The sequence below is a fragment of the Halyomorpha halys genome, unplaced genomic scaffold (genome assembly GCF_000696795.3).
Source record: "Halyomorpha halys isolate HHAL.00 unplaced genomic scaffold, Hhal_1.1 Scaffold2077.1, whole genome shotgun sequence".
NCBI lineage: Eukaryota > Metazoa > Arthropoda > Insecta > Hemiptera > Pentatomidae > Halyomorpha > Halyomorpha halys.
Window position 1 is genome coordinate 34,782 of NW_027110586.1, and position 15,753 is coordinate 50,534.

General features: G+C 30.5%; 1 long non-coding RNA gene across 1 annotated transcript in view; it reads right to left on the reverse strand.

Moving 5' to 3' along the window:
- Positions 1-542: 542 nt before the first annotated feature.
- The window catches only part of LOC136796089 (uncharacterized), a 129,229-nt gene continuing 114,018 nt past the window's right edge, over positions 543-15,753 (reverse strand). Inside the window, exon 3 of the long non-coding RNA XR_010843786.1 lies at positions 543-6,158. This is a non-coding gene — a long non-coding RNA (uncharacterized lncRNA). The remainder of the gene's footprint in view (positions 6,159-15,753) is intronic.

Genomic DNA, 15,753 nt, shown 5'->3' on the forward strand with positions numbered 1-15,753 from the left:
TATAAAACTGCCATGATATTTATGTTTAATAACAGCCATTGATCCAGCAAACTGGCAGTATTGTAGCCAGCAGATGATGGATGAACTGTCTAAATCCCTGGCACAAAATCTGTTACACGTGAACTAATATTTTCTATTTCATTTTTTTCATTCCCAGGGAGTCAAGAACCCGTATTCAAGGAAAAGATTCTATTGGGCTGTATCCAAAAGAAGGAATACTCGTGCGAATAATGAGTGATAGAAGCCTGTTCTTTTTCAATTAATTAAGGATGAAAGCCCGACGTCGCGAATTTTAGCTGAGTATGACCTAAACATTTAGTAGATTATCACGGCTTAGAAAAAGATTAAGTCCAAAGGTTCTAATATAAACAAAGAATGTGTGTAATAATTATCATTCACCATAATTATTACACACAATCTGGAACCGTTTCCTAATAACTTTTTTTTATTGATAAACTAATTTTCTAAAAAATGGTTCGTTTTTGTTAAAAAAAGAAGTATAGAATTGAAATATATAATAAACTATGATAAAGAATGACCGAAAGAGTTGTGCTCTCTGAGTTAAAGAGCCAAAATAAGAAATAAAGAGTTTAGCTCTTGGCAATAAAATTTAATAATATTAAATGCCACAAGAAGAAACATAAAACAAAGAAAATATGTAACTAACTAGAATAACAATGTCACGAAAAAATAATTTTTTTTATTTATGAAGAAGATGGCCAAGGTTGCCATCTAAAAAAGAAGAATAAATAGTTATAACTATTTAATGTCCGACGTTTTGCTCTACTTTGCAGGGCTTCATCAGGGCTAAAAATAAAAAAAAAACTATAAACATTACAACAATAAGATACAAAAAGGTAAATTGTGAAAAGATAAATGTTATGTAAAAAATAAATGATAAGGAAATTATATATAAATAAAAAGTAAAATAAACTTTAATAACCAAATAAACGTACTTGAAATTTCTATTTCAATATTCTATACTCTATAACCGTCAAAATGCCGGCCACCTACTCACCACTCCTCCATGCTTCCGATTTATTGTCAATGTCTGCTTAACGTATCGCTTTGAACATGTAGGTGGTCCTTATTTGTTCTTTCCCCATTTATTATCATCTTTATTTATTTTATTTGTATTTATCCTTTCACGACCTTTATTTAATCTCAACCTTCTTCTTCATTTTCCGTCTTTTTATGTGTTTAAATTTTGTGTTCCCATGTCTACTTTTCTGTATTTATTTTATTCGTTTTATATACGTCTCATGTACTTTTTTAACTTTTACACAATTTTTTATTCTTACCAATGTTACGTATTTTCGTTTATTCAATATACGTATCATTATTTATTTTATATTAATAGTATTTTATGCGTCCTTTCCTTTTATTTAAATATAATTTTCTTATCACTTATTTTTTTAATAATAATATAATATTATATCCTATCATAATATTTATCCTACCTTAATATAAACCTTTTTGTATCTTTTTGTTCCAATGTTCTTAGTTGTTTTTGTATCTTTTTTAGCCCCGAATAAGCCCTGCAAAGTGGGGCGAAATGTCGGACATTAAATAGCTAAAAACTATTTATTCTTCTTTTTTGACCGCAACCCTGATCATCTTCATATTTTAATTAATACGGTCAACTATATATATCTAAGTATATTGAGCTATAATTTTTTTTTTAATTGTATCGCAGTTTCGAAAAGTTACAGAGATAAAAAAAGCGATCTAATATACAATGATAAAATGAAAATACAAGTTCAACAAAGATGCCCTTATAAAGTAAATAATTTTAATTGTAACAAATGTAATATTTGACAGTGGATAAAATGCCTCTGTGGTATGTAGTCATCGGGTTCACTGAGCTCAGATACTCTACTGCTTTAGAACTGTGATGGAGACTCCAGGATATCATCAACTGATACCGTCTCTAGACGTCAATCCTTTGTTTCCTTCCTAATGGTTTTCTAACAGATATCTTTATATACCAGTAGAGTCACGAGTAGATTAAAAATTAGATTGCTAGCTTATAAATAAAATAATGAACATAGAGACAAAACTACCATAAAGTAATGCTCCATACCAGTGAATTATCTTTCTATCGAAAAATTTGTCGAAAGCATAAAGAAACCATTATTGTATGTACCATTGTTGTATATCATACGTTGAACGAAAAAACAGACTTTTTTAGCATCGCAAAAGATAACGAGTAAGAAACAATTAATCTAAATCAGATAATAGAGTTATCAATCATTTTTTCATAAACCAACATAAACACTTAGATATTTCGTTAAAAATCATGGAAACTACTACTTCTACGAAGATAATCATTATAAACTACTTTATGGCCCATTAAACTAACTTCAATTTAAGTGCTAATAGAACGACTGATATTCCTGAGATGTTTACCAAATTAAATTTACAAAATATTGATTTTCTGTCATATGATACAAAAATTTGGTTTTAGAAAAACGGTACCCCAGAAACTATAAGACATACTGACATCAGCAATCAAATTGAAGCAAACTAAAGACACAACAATGTAATTTATAACGAACATCTTCGTAGTAAATTGGCAAATTTTAATTTGTTTGTTATTTCGGAAACAAAAATTGGGTTTTGATAAACTATTGGACGTAATTTTAGCAAAGTTATACTACATAAAGAAAAAAACTTTAAACAATGTTTTTGATTGATGGGTGCGTCTCGTCATGATAACATACAATAAAAGAAGATATAGAGGACATAAACCCATAAAGAAGAAATGTAAGATCATTCCTCCTTTATGGGTACAAACGGCGAAAAATATAAACAGCAAAACAAAAATACGAAGGGTATATTTTGCATAATGAATAATTGATGCATGAAAAGAAGGTTTTTCGTTATGTAACAGGGTACTTCCTGTTAGGGAAACCACAGCAAAATATATTCTTTCAAAAATGGATTACTACTTGACCAGTGAGCATAAAAAAAAGTCTAAATGCAAATGTAATCCTTGTAGTATAATCTTCTTAACGGCGACATAAGAATATAACGTAACACATTTATGAATTATATATAGAAAATACGACCGGTTTCAAATAGGTCTATCCTAAAATATTTTTGAAAATCCATTTATGACCTGAATTTTATTATAAGCTGCAGCACGGTTCCATCACGCAACGTTTCATATTGCATCATACGAGTAAGTAATAAACTTAATAGCAACATGCAGGTAGATATTATTAGAAGGGTCAGTATGATTCCAAAGGGATCAATAGCAATTTTTTAAAATGCGTATTTCATCCAAGATAAAGGGAGAAATAGTTGAGATTAAAATTTTACAAACGCTACACGGAATTTAGCTGTCGGATAATTATTAAGTAGTTATGACGTTGAAATAGTCAATAGTAATGCATTCTATTGAAAAAAAGGAAAAGGATTCACGTAGAAATATCGTAACCATGATTGACAACGGAAGCGACAAGGAAAGACTCGGATCAGTTCTCTCATAAAAATTAAAAAGAAAGATTTGTTTCAAGAGAGTAATCACTTTAATTAGTAAAGGTTGAGAACATCTAGTTAAGGAAAGTTTAATCCTGAATACATTGTTTGAGATACCATTTATGGCATTCCCCGCGTAAGTGCCGAGTACGCCATCCTATCTGTCCACTTGCATCGAAGACGCGTTTTCATCCTATGCTGACGTTTTATCCTTTCCGAAATAATAACCCTCCCATAGCATATCACCACTGACGACTCTCGTCTCTCAATTCGTCCTTGCTAAAAATATCCATTGATCCAATGAAGACAGTCAACTTGGACAAAGTACTGATGGGACCCAAGTGCTTTATGTTGCTTTAATAAAATAACCATTTTTTTAATTTAAGTAAATTAATTGTTTTGAAGTTATTATTAATTAAGCATAAAAACTCAAAAAATTAAAAAATAACAATTATAATAAAATTCAACACTAAAGTATTAATAAGATGTGATATGCACAGCAGTTATCATATATGCGATTAACAACATAATTGAGAACAAGCTTCAGTTTAGCTATATCAATTATAATTCGAGCTTAAATCTTATTTTCAAAACTTTTCATGTTCTCATTACATTTTTTTCTCTAATCAACAATTTAAAACCATCACACCGTCCAGCATAAAACATTTTTTTCCTTTATGTGATATTACTAATTTTTTATCTAAAGTCATGATTTTTTAACGTTATCGTCTTTAAGATTTGTATCGCTCAATAAGGTCGGGTCTTGAATTGAAGATGCAAAAAAAGGTTTAATTTGACCTGGATAACAGCAGCAGTAACATCAGTATTAGTGTAGTAGGAATATTTAGTCAAATTCGAAGGATGGTAAATTTTTTCAACCACACTCCCTTTAAAGACAAATTTCAAGTTTCTTATCCATAACGTTCGGAACTCGAGAACTGAACGTCCTATGAGAACACATGATTTTCTACTTTAGTGGATCGCCAATCGTCCATATACGAGAAATCCAAATGTACTTAAATGCTAAAATATATAAATATATCCATTATAAATAAACAGCGAATCTGAAAACGTATTAAAATATGGATACTTCATAAAATAATGAAATATTTTAGGAAAATATGCGATGAAAATTAGACTAGAATGGATTGAGTTACAAGACAATTCTAAAGGGAGTGACGCCAAAAACATTAGATGAAGAATAAAATCCGATAAACTAAACTACGGTAAAGATAAGCTACACGTTCTGATAACCAAAGCGATATCTACTGAGCCCCGGGGGCAAGTATGTATGGCTAAGGAAAAGATCCATTAGAGTATATAATAGAAAAAAAAAACAAGTTAATATAATATATCAATAGAATTATAGTTGCACAACCCAACTGGGTATAGCATTAGAGGCCAATTCATTTCCTCTGAGAAGTTGGTCCCCCATCCTCGAAATATTTCAATTGGGAGGCCAACAGAACTCCCCAAAAAAAAATTCCAAAAAATTTTTGATCGCGAATTTTCAACCTGAGAAGTCGTAGAAATTAAAAATTCTTAGAGTTCTAGTAGCTCCTTTATGAGATTTAAATTGCCTAATAAAAAAGAAACATTTATGTACATTTAGCAACATTGGGGATTTATTTAACAAGGATAATTTTTAGAACTCTTAGGGGAGGCCAACAGAACTCCCAAAAAACGAAAAATAAAATTTCCAAAAATGTTTGATAGCTAATTTTGACCCGAGAAATCCTAGAAATTAATAATTCTTAGAGTTCAAGAGCTCCTATATGAAATTTAAAGTTCCTAATAAAAAAACAAACATTTATATTGTTTAATAAAAAAACAATACCAATTAAAAATACGCATATTTTTTGTGCAACTTTAAAGCCTTAAATAAATCTTTTTTGCTGGCAACGTTGGGGATTAATTTAATAAGGATAATTTTGAGAACTCTTGGGGGGGGGGGTTTAAGACCGCTCTATCGTTTAATCCTTTTCAAAATCAATACAAATTAAAATTGCCACTTTATAAAATAGTATCAAAAGATAGTATTTGTCTCTTAACTCACACAATCATGAACTAAATTTCCCCAAATTGTTTTAGTTCAAATAATATTTAAAACTGTTAATCATATTAACTCAATTTAAGTAGTAAGAAACTGTAAAGTAATAGTATACTCATCGTAAAAAAAAATTATTAATGATCCTATTTAGAGAGAACCTCAATTTCGAAGTGTACTTAGAACATGAGTACACCAATATTGCTAAATAGTGATGCAATATCTATTTCGAAACTAACCATAAGCAATTTAAAGTTTTTTAGTACCTAAAGCTCCAAAAAAACACAATAAATTTGGTTCAACAACTTCTAATATTTTCTGCATAACAATTCTATAACTGTTCTCATTTTTTTTTGAGTGTGTGTTAATTAGAAAAATATAAATGAAGCCAAGGAAAATATTTTTAATAACCGATAAAATCTATTAATGTTATCCAGAAAAGTATCATGCGATAAAAAGACACGAGCAAATATAATTATGACTATTGATAAATTAGGAGTAAATACGATTATGTCAATAATTTATTATAATTACATACTACATTTATGATTAATTAGTGTATAAAAATGATAACTATAACTTACAATAACAATTAATCGCCTTTCAATTTATTGATGGATTTTCTTACCTAAAAAAACATAATTGGATTAGTTAAAAATAATTACAATTTATATATAACATTTGCAGGAATAATAAATAAAGCTTGTAAAAATATAACATATACATAAATAATTTAAATAGCAAAATTTTATATTTACAACCCAGAAGATATGTAAATTTCAAAATTTAAAATTCAAATAATGGTTGGTAAGTGCACCAAAACATAAAAAAAACGCCAAATAATAAATTATGACTAACCATCTCCTATCCTCTGAAACTCAGAACTCGAAAGAAATTTAACTAACCCCTTCTTTCCCAGGAAATCCTAGCATCACAAAATCTGGCTGGGGGAACTAACTGATCTCCATTTGCATTGCATGAACCTGAGCTAGAACCAATTGGAATCGCTGGTCTAGAAAATTCCTATTGTATTCCTAACAGAAAACAACGCTCATGTCAAGAAATATGCATCACTCCATCAGCTCGAAAAGTAATAAACATTCGTATTTTTATTTATTCAAGTTTATTCCCCGCAAGAAAATGTAACAATGTTACTTCGTATTTCCCTAACCCCGAATAACCCAAGCAATCTTAAAACTTCTCGGTCTGAAATCTTTTTATACAACATTTCATTGGAATAAAAATAAAAGATATAGTAATGTAGCTCGATAATTTAAAAGACATAACGAACGGAAAAATCCATTAGGAGCGTGAACTTGGGATTATACTTAACCGGTATATTTACATTATACGGTATATTTACATTTTTAGTTGAATTATAATTATTATAAACATGAGATTATACCAATATCACGATGCGATTACTACTATTTTACACTTAAGGGTAAGAGTTATCTAAAATTTACCTTCATTTTAATTACCTTTAGTTTAGTATAATCTGTTCTGTAATCTAAAATTTGTGACAGTAGCTACTTCCACACAATCGACAGATCGGACTCACCACGTTTATGTAGACTTAAATGATCATTAATATCAGCAAGATACTGTCATTGAAATAATCTGACAGAGCTTAAATAATGAATTTTTAAAAACTCTTCCTCTAAAGTACCTTTATATTGGAAGAAGATAGTTGACCGTATGAAGTAGATTGGAGGAAGATAGTCCGGTGTTGGCGGTCAATAAAGGTTTCAAAATAGTAACAATAACTACTTATTGATAACCAAACTTTCGACCCACTTTGTAAGGCTTCGTCAGGGCTGATAAGAATAAAGTTCTGATGTCAACTAGTATTAAAGCACCTTTAATTTGTTTATTTGAAAAAAAAAAACAGTTTCATTGTTAGTGATAATAAACAATAGATAAATACAAAATGTCAAAGAATTTTATGAACAAATAAAGTATAATAAAGGAAAACAAGATCCATTCGATTCTAACGGTAAAAGCTGGGACCAGCCGATCGCTCCGATTGCATTAGGGCTTCGTTATCCTAAGGTGAATTGATATATTCTGGCCAGGAATTTTATATAAAATTTACATTCGTTATCCCCATCTCGAAAAATCCTAAAATACGAATTTTTAGTGCAACAGAAAAATAATAACAATTTATTAATAGTTTTCACCTGATCTTAAAAAATCAAAATTTTTTTGTAAAATTAATAAATAGCGATGGTTACAATGATACTCAGCTAAGATATAAGTTAGCTGTGACCATTAATGTTACTATGGTTACCGTATTATCCCATTATTTATATATCAATTGATATTCAACCTCAAATATAGCAATTCAACTATCAACTCAAATTCGCTCTTCTTTTTTCTCACATTGTCGACTATTGCTAGCATTACAACGAGACCCATAGTGATTTAGATTCAAAAGTAATAAAATAAATGAATTTATATAGTTTTATTCGATTTATTTTCGGTGCCGGTGGTGATTTCCTAATAGTACGACAATTATATACGGTATAAAGTGTATGCCAATGGGTCTTTATCCTTTACAGCCACAAATAAATAGTTGCTTTTAATTTGATTCTATCACTCTCCTAAAATAAACTACAAGTCCATGGTGCTGGCCCATGCAACTCTTCGCCTGCTGCGTTTAACAAATCCAATGTCAACTGCGTTAAATCCATTTGGAATTCTCGAAGAATCATGAGTACCATTATAATTGATTAAATGAAAATAAAAATATTAATCAAATCTGTTTTTTAAACAATTTAATTTATATATTTTGATCAAACAGGGTAAATATTACTGTGAAACAACTATGGCAGAAATGTTCACAATTTACACAACTTGCGAGAGCAACTTCAATGGAGATTGAAGGTTGATAGATTTCTTAAAAAAACCTTCTCTGGCGCATATGCCCAAAACAAGAGGTTTTCAAGTACACCAGATGATCTTATTACATGTATTTTTTAATTAATGCCTAATAATCATCATTATATTTTTTTTCATTTTAATTATTGCTAAGTATTAAAGCCTTAGCCTTAAAAAGGTTTTTTTTTTTTTAATGTTTGGAGGATGAATAGAAACCCAATAGACTTGGCTATAAGAAACTGATAGAACATCGACTGGCGTGGAAAAAGGCTTTATACAGATTTTTCGATATTTCTTTTAAAAAGTCAAGGAATTTTTATAACTACATTGATTGAAAACAGAAATACAGAAGAAACACATTTATTTAGTTTATAAATAAAAAATCAATGTTTAATCTTTTTTTTATGTTTTAAATAAAACTAATAAATTTATGTTCTATTTCTCAAACAAAATCCTCAATGCTCCATACTTTATTAAAAATAAAGTCATCCATAAAGACCTAAGTGTTCCTTATGTAACAGATCTAGACCAAATCCGATATCATTTCTTCCATTATAAACTCCCTAACCACCCAAACCCACTAGTTTCTAACCTTGCTTCTTCTTCCATTCATGGCAATCTCCTGAGGCGCCTGAAAAGAAGATGGCCTCGTGACCTTATATTGTAAAATCATACCATTATGATCTTACTTCAAATTTACATGTTGTATTTTATATACAGTTGTAAATGTCAATAGATAAATAAAAAAAAAATTCTCAAACGATTTGAGTCCTCCAAGGAAGCCTTTTGAGCCCCCTTCCTTCCTTCCTTGGGAAACTGACAAATTAAAAATTTTAACTTAAGTATTTCATCACAGAATAAATGGAAATTTCCAAGCATAGAAAGTGTAGTAATTATCTAAAATTTATATTTGGAGCTTATAGTCTTTCTAAACTAAACATTTAATAAGTAAATGCAAATTTTGTTCTTATATTCTGTCTCCTCTGAAATACAAGGTGTCCCATAAGAGTGTTCGCTCCCACCAAACCTCTACAGTATTTGGAATTTTAAATGAATTTTCACTGAGTCATAACAGTGGCATGTGGTCTATCTTATGAGGGTATTACGACGAATTCATATCGTAATAATCCAATATAATAAAAACCATCATAATAAATTTTTAACTGATTTCGAAGCAAATGATCAAAAATCGTTAAAATTCCTAACAGTTTTTTTTTTTCGCCTTTAGGATTTATGCCGTATCAAAAGGGGGCACATATTTATTCGTCTAACAATTACCTTTGTTACCACAATTCGATAAAAAAATCACCCCATTTCATTAAAAATTCCAGAGTTAGATGCGTTGGAGAAGAACTGGTTAAGGAAATAAAATTAGCAATACTCCCAAAATATAAACCACCAGCCACATTTATAACGCAGCGAAAATCAAATAAAAAATGAATAAATTTTAGAGGTAGAAGAATGATCATGTATAAAGGGATACACTGTTTAGTTAGGAAGAAGCTACATTTCAAAAAGACAGTGTTATTCTCTCTAAAATATAATACGAAATATAATATTAATAACTACTAAAAGTTAATGACTAACCCATTGAAAACTTATTTTTTACAATCTACGAAAACAGAGAACATCATAAGTCGAGAACACAAGAACTTAACTTGAAGTATTGAAATTTTAATTAATAAATATAATCCACAATTTAATATGATGTTAAAAATAAACATAATCATAAACTCAACATAAAAGGGATATTATTCTGAATGAAAGAATACCAGGCCATAAAATTTAGAACGACCGCGTGCAATGTAAAAGCGGCCTAGACCTAGGTCGAGAGTGGAGCCAAGGAAATATCCCACTGGGATCAAAATAACTTATCCACAATATGCCAGTCTTCACGAATTTGAACAATGATTAGTTAAATTCTACAATTTCTACCCCTAAAATAAATACTTTAACTCAAGTCTTCTTAGGCTTGAGGGTTTTATTGAAACATTTTTTTTTTTTTTTAAATATGAGATTTTATTATTTTTTACACTTCGTAAATTTTTACGTATGGGTTTCTTTACAAATCGCATTTTAAGGCAAAAACTTTGAATCTGTATTTATAAAACATTCTTAAATGACAAACGATACTTGATTGAAGGAAACAGGATGACCGAAGATACGAAGATATTTACTAAGATTTATTTTTATCTTCTTTAAGTACCATTAACAAGTGCATAAGCATCAGCAAAAAGACATTAAGTTTCTTTCACCCGAGCATCTGCGGCTAACGCCCTCATTCATCCTCCACTGGCTTCAATACCAGTGACGTGTTTGAGAGAGAAGTGCCAGAATCTACCAGAGTCCTACCTCTTCCTTCACAGGTTGGAGGACAAGCTCGGTTCGGAGTTCCCCTTGGCTGAATGTAAATATTGTGAATAGTAAGAAATGAGTTTAAGATGTTACTAACTTTAAGTTATTTTTTTTTCTTATTTTGTTATAATTTAATTTATATCTCTAAAAAATAAGATGTGTATATGATCTCTGATTCCTTTTACCAATAAATACGCGACAGAATGTAATATAATATTACTATAATTAAAAAAACGGTTTTTCTTCACGATTTTCTTAGATGAAGATAGTTGAATGGCATGCATTTGAAGGGCCCTAACTATCCACAACATCGATAATTTTCCACCAAGTCTGGCAAGAAAATCTTGAGGATTAATAAAGGATTTTAGATTATCTGGACCGAAATATATGTCTTGAGTCTTTTTACACATATATACTTCAAATTGAGAAGAGAGTTTCATTAATATTGTTTGCATTTGGACTCCATACACCTTAGAAAATAAATTAAAAATGCAATTCTCATTCCTGTTCTTGTTGCCTTTAGACTGGAATACAGTTTTTTTTTTATTTTTCGTTACAAAATTGGTATTAATAAAAGTTAAAAAAAAAATAAAGGAAACAAAAAACAAAGTTTAACACAAATTTAGAATATTTGTATAATATTAAAATTACATTCATGATTTAATAGTGATGCAATTTAGCATTGTTAGTTTCATTTTAATTTAATATATGAGGACCTCCTGATTTTCATTTTCTTCTTTCTCGTCCTTTACTGCCTTTCAGCGTGGAGAAGCCTTTGTCCATACATCTCGGTCTCTGGCAAGCATCTTTATCTTAGCCAGCGTTTCCCTCTTTCCAGACCTAGCCGTTGGATGTGCTCCATCTATATAGCTCCTTCTGGTCTGCCTCGTGGTCTCCTACCAGTCGGCCTCACCTCCATACATTTTCTTGGCACTCTGTGTTCCCCTATTCTACAGACCAGTCTATATTATCGGAGCTGTCGGTGTTCAATCACTTATTTCACTGAGGGAATCTGAAGTTCTTCTCTTATTCTAGCATTCCTTATCCTGTTTCTCCTAGTTTTGCCCAATATTCTTTGCAAAATTCACATTTCAGCAGATGTAATCCTGCTCATAAACTTTTCTTGCGTGACCCAACTTTCACTGCAATATAATAGTGATGGAAGATCTATTGCTTTAAAGTTATGAAGTTTGATGTCCTTACCTACCTCCCTCTTTCCCACAATGGTATTGCATATCTAGTAGTAAATATTATTTTATTTATTTATCCTATTGGACACTTCTTGGTCTATTTTACCAGATTTATTGAAAATTGTTCTAAGGTAGGTATAGAAGTCCACTTTTTCCAGTACTTCATCATTGCACAGTATTCTTACATTGCCCACATCCATTTCATCTCTGGAAACAGTCATAACCTTGCTCTTGCGGCTGTTAATACTCATTCCTTTGCGAGCGTGTTCTCATTGCCATTCTATAATGTCATGTTGCAATATTTCCTCATAGGCTGTCACCAGCACGATATCGTCGACATATAGCAAAGCCTGTAGTTGTACCGTCTTCATGTTCCACATATCGACTACAACCAAAGCATTTCGTCTCCTGCATATTGTGGATTTCAACCATAAAAACAATAATGAACTGAGGCTGTCTCCTCGCTTCACACCTTTTTCCAAAGAAAATGACTTTGACTCTCGACCTTTAACGCACTATTCCTTTAGGGCTTAGCTAAGTTGATTTAACCACTTCCAGGAGGTCTACAGGAATTCGACCTCCAGAAAAAAATATCCAATTTCCGAAAAAAAAAAAATATTTTGCAGAGAGATTGTAAATTATTTTTGCAAAAGGTAACCAAATCTAAATATACACACTGTTTTTATATAAATAATCAAATTGTCTCTTGCCCACTGACTTACGGAGCTGAAGGTTTATTGTTTACAACAGAATGGGTTTTGCTATGTTTTAAAAATTAGGAATGGACTGAATGCATTTTGATCTTGATATATAAAACCTTATATGTGTCAGTAATCATTGTTATTACATATATTCTGAAAACTAGTTTTACTTCTACTTTTTTGTAAGTGTGGAATAATTATTAAATAAATTAAGTGGAAATTGTACTTTGTAAGTACGGTACAATCCAAAATGATTTGGTATCAAGAAACAGGTCACCCCAAGATGAAACCTAAAACTCGCCATTACCATCCAGCATGTTCAAAATGGAGTCCATCGAGTTTTCATACGCCAATATCTCGGTAATCTATGACTATAGAAGATATATTTAGAGAGTTTTGGGATTACTATTTCAAAACCTCAAAAAGCTTGGTTAGCTGATTTTGTTTTTTGTTTTTTCTTTCCCCTTTTTTTTTTACGGTTTTTACATACTTTATGAAACCATATCATTTTTATAAAACCTACTTCAAGTCTTCTACTATACCTTTCGAACATAAAATAAGTCCTGGAGAAAAAGCTCTAAACATGTTCTGAAGAAAAGAAATAACACACATACATTTGTAGGAGCATGTCTGTATGTATTTATATAAATATACAAGAAAAATATTATATCACTGTAGGATACAGGATTTGGAAATGAGGGAATAGGAATTGAGAGGTACAGGACGAAAATCGTCTATATACTTGTTGCAAATTCAAATTAATCAAGTGATCGCGAAAGAAAGATTTACAAGCTTGTAAACTATCCATCAGATGAACACAAGTGTTTTGGAAATGATCCAACTAAGTCACTAGGAATAAGTGCAGGTTGTTACAGGGAGAGCAGCAACTATGTTCGCTTCTGTTCCAGTCATGTTTGAAACGTTCCTTCACTGATTTAGAGTTTTGAACTATTTCTGAAACTTTGAATAATGTAGGCTTTAGTTCTAATTTTTCCCCACCACACTTCGGATATTCTTAGGGGACCTCTTAAACAATTCATACTTATAAAAAAATGCTCTTAAACCGTTGAACTTGTGTGTGCTATTTGGATTCCATCCAGGATACAAATAATATGAACCTGATGATCCAATGAAGATTCTTATTATTCATTATTTAAAGCACAAGTTTTGAATAAAGTTTTCTTCTTTTTTTTTAATTTCAAGAAAATTTTTTTCAATAACAGAACTTATGTTATTGCTAACATAATCATTTTTGTGGATTAATTGACCAAAAATAATTTTACCTCAACAAAATCAGTGGACAGATAAAATATAATATATGTTGAATATATATTCTTATCGTAGGCTTTTTCATCAAATATAAAATTATTTATAAAAGGTAGGGATATTTTTGTTTTAATTTTCTGGATATTTTTGTTTTAATTATCTGGATGCAATAAACATTCAATAGTTGTACTCAAGAACGATCATAAACTTCGTTGAAAAGTCGGAATAAAAAAAGTATTATCAATGAGGACAACTTTACTTTTTAACTTAGAGACCATTAACCATCTAATGCAAAAACTTTAGTTTTATAAATTCCAGTTCCAAAATCAAATAGGGCTTTAGTCGTTTCGTCTCTGTAGTTAAATCATTAACCTAACGACTTGTAGGAGTAAACCATTTTCTATATTATGTCTTAAATATATCCCTTATATTCTATATATGTTATATATAAATAAAAAAATAGATCATACAAACGAAAATCAAACCATGCATGTTGAAAACAGGATTCAGAGAGAAATAATGAGGAATAAATGGCCCCTTTGCCGTTCAAAAGATAACGATTTTAAAAATACCTTCAAACAAAGGATTGGATATCAACACCATTAGGAATGATAAGTAATGGGGTAAAACCCTAGCAATACCGTTTTCTAAAATAAAGTTAACCTTATGCTATGATCGTTAGGGATAAAAATTAAGGATATATTTTATAATACATTCGAAAATTGCGAACTAATTAAACAAATTACATAAATTAATTACAGGTAGCGGGGAACTTGATAGTCCATCCTAGTGCCACTTAAAAGAAAACAGCAAGCACTAGATGATTAAATTTTAAAGTTCCCAATCTATTCCTGGCAATGCCCTCAATTATCTGAGATTATTGAAGAGGTACCAATGGGTAATTTATCACAACTAAAACATTCCAAATGATACTATTACAATTTATGATACTATCACAATTTTTTCACTGTTTTAATAGTGACGTTTCTTCCTAAAGCTACAGCAAACATTCATATAAATCAATTATTAATATTCCACTTACTTTGGCATTTAGACTAAAAGGTAAAATATTCATAAAGATCATCGTACCCGAGTAGACAAGCGCCTTCTACTTTCAATTTATTCCAAATGGCTTTTCCACATAACTAGAAGTAGGCCTATTTGGAAATACGGAGTTAAACTGAGGTGTTCTACAAAACCATTGAATTTCTCTCGCATTTAATCTTTACAACCCAAATCCCTTCATAAACTCATCAATGCTCTTTACTATGCTAAAAATCGTCCACACTGACCTTAGGTACATAATAGTATATTCACTTTTACTGAATATACCGTTTTTACATATATGATTCGCTACGTTCGGAAGACATTTTCTAACAAAATATATTTGTTGTTTGTTAGTTTTGCAAGGGCGTTCAACAGCCTAGTCATCAACGCCCGTTGGTTGTTGGTTTTGGTAAGGCCTAGTTGTTCCATAGTCATATCTTTGGTATGGTGTACTGATCTGCACCAGTGGGACTCATTCCCGTGAGATTTGAAATATTATCTAGCTAGGCAATTATAATTTGTTTAATAATCGTTACGACAGTGGAAAGCAGATAGTTAGTCTGATGGATGATTAAATTCACTCTTTCTATTACGGATTCGTCGTTTCTCAACGCCATTGGAGCATTTGTTGGTATCCCTATCTGCTTCAGAGTTAATGTGTAGCGATGACAAAATATATTTGTTAATGCTTTTGTTTAACACTAATTCGAAATATGAATACTGGTATAGATAGACGGAAAAAAATTATTATCGTGTGGAATATCTATTGTTCTTTAGAAAGGAA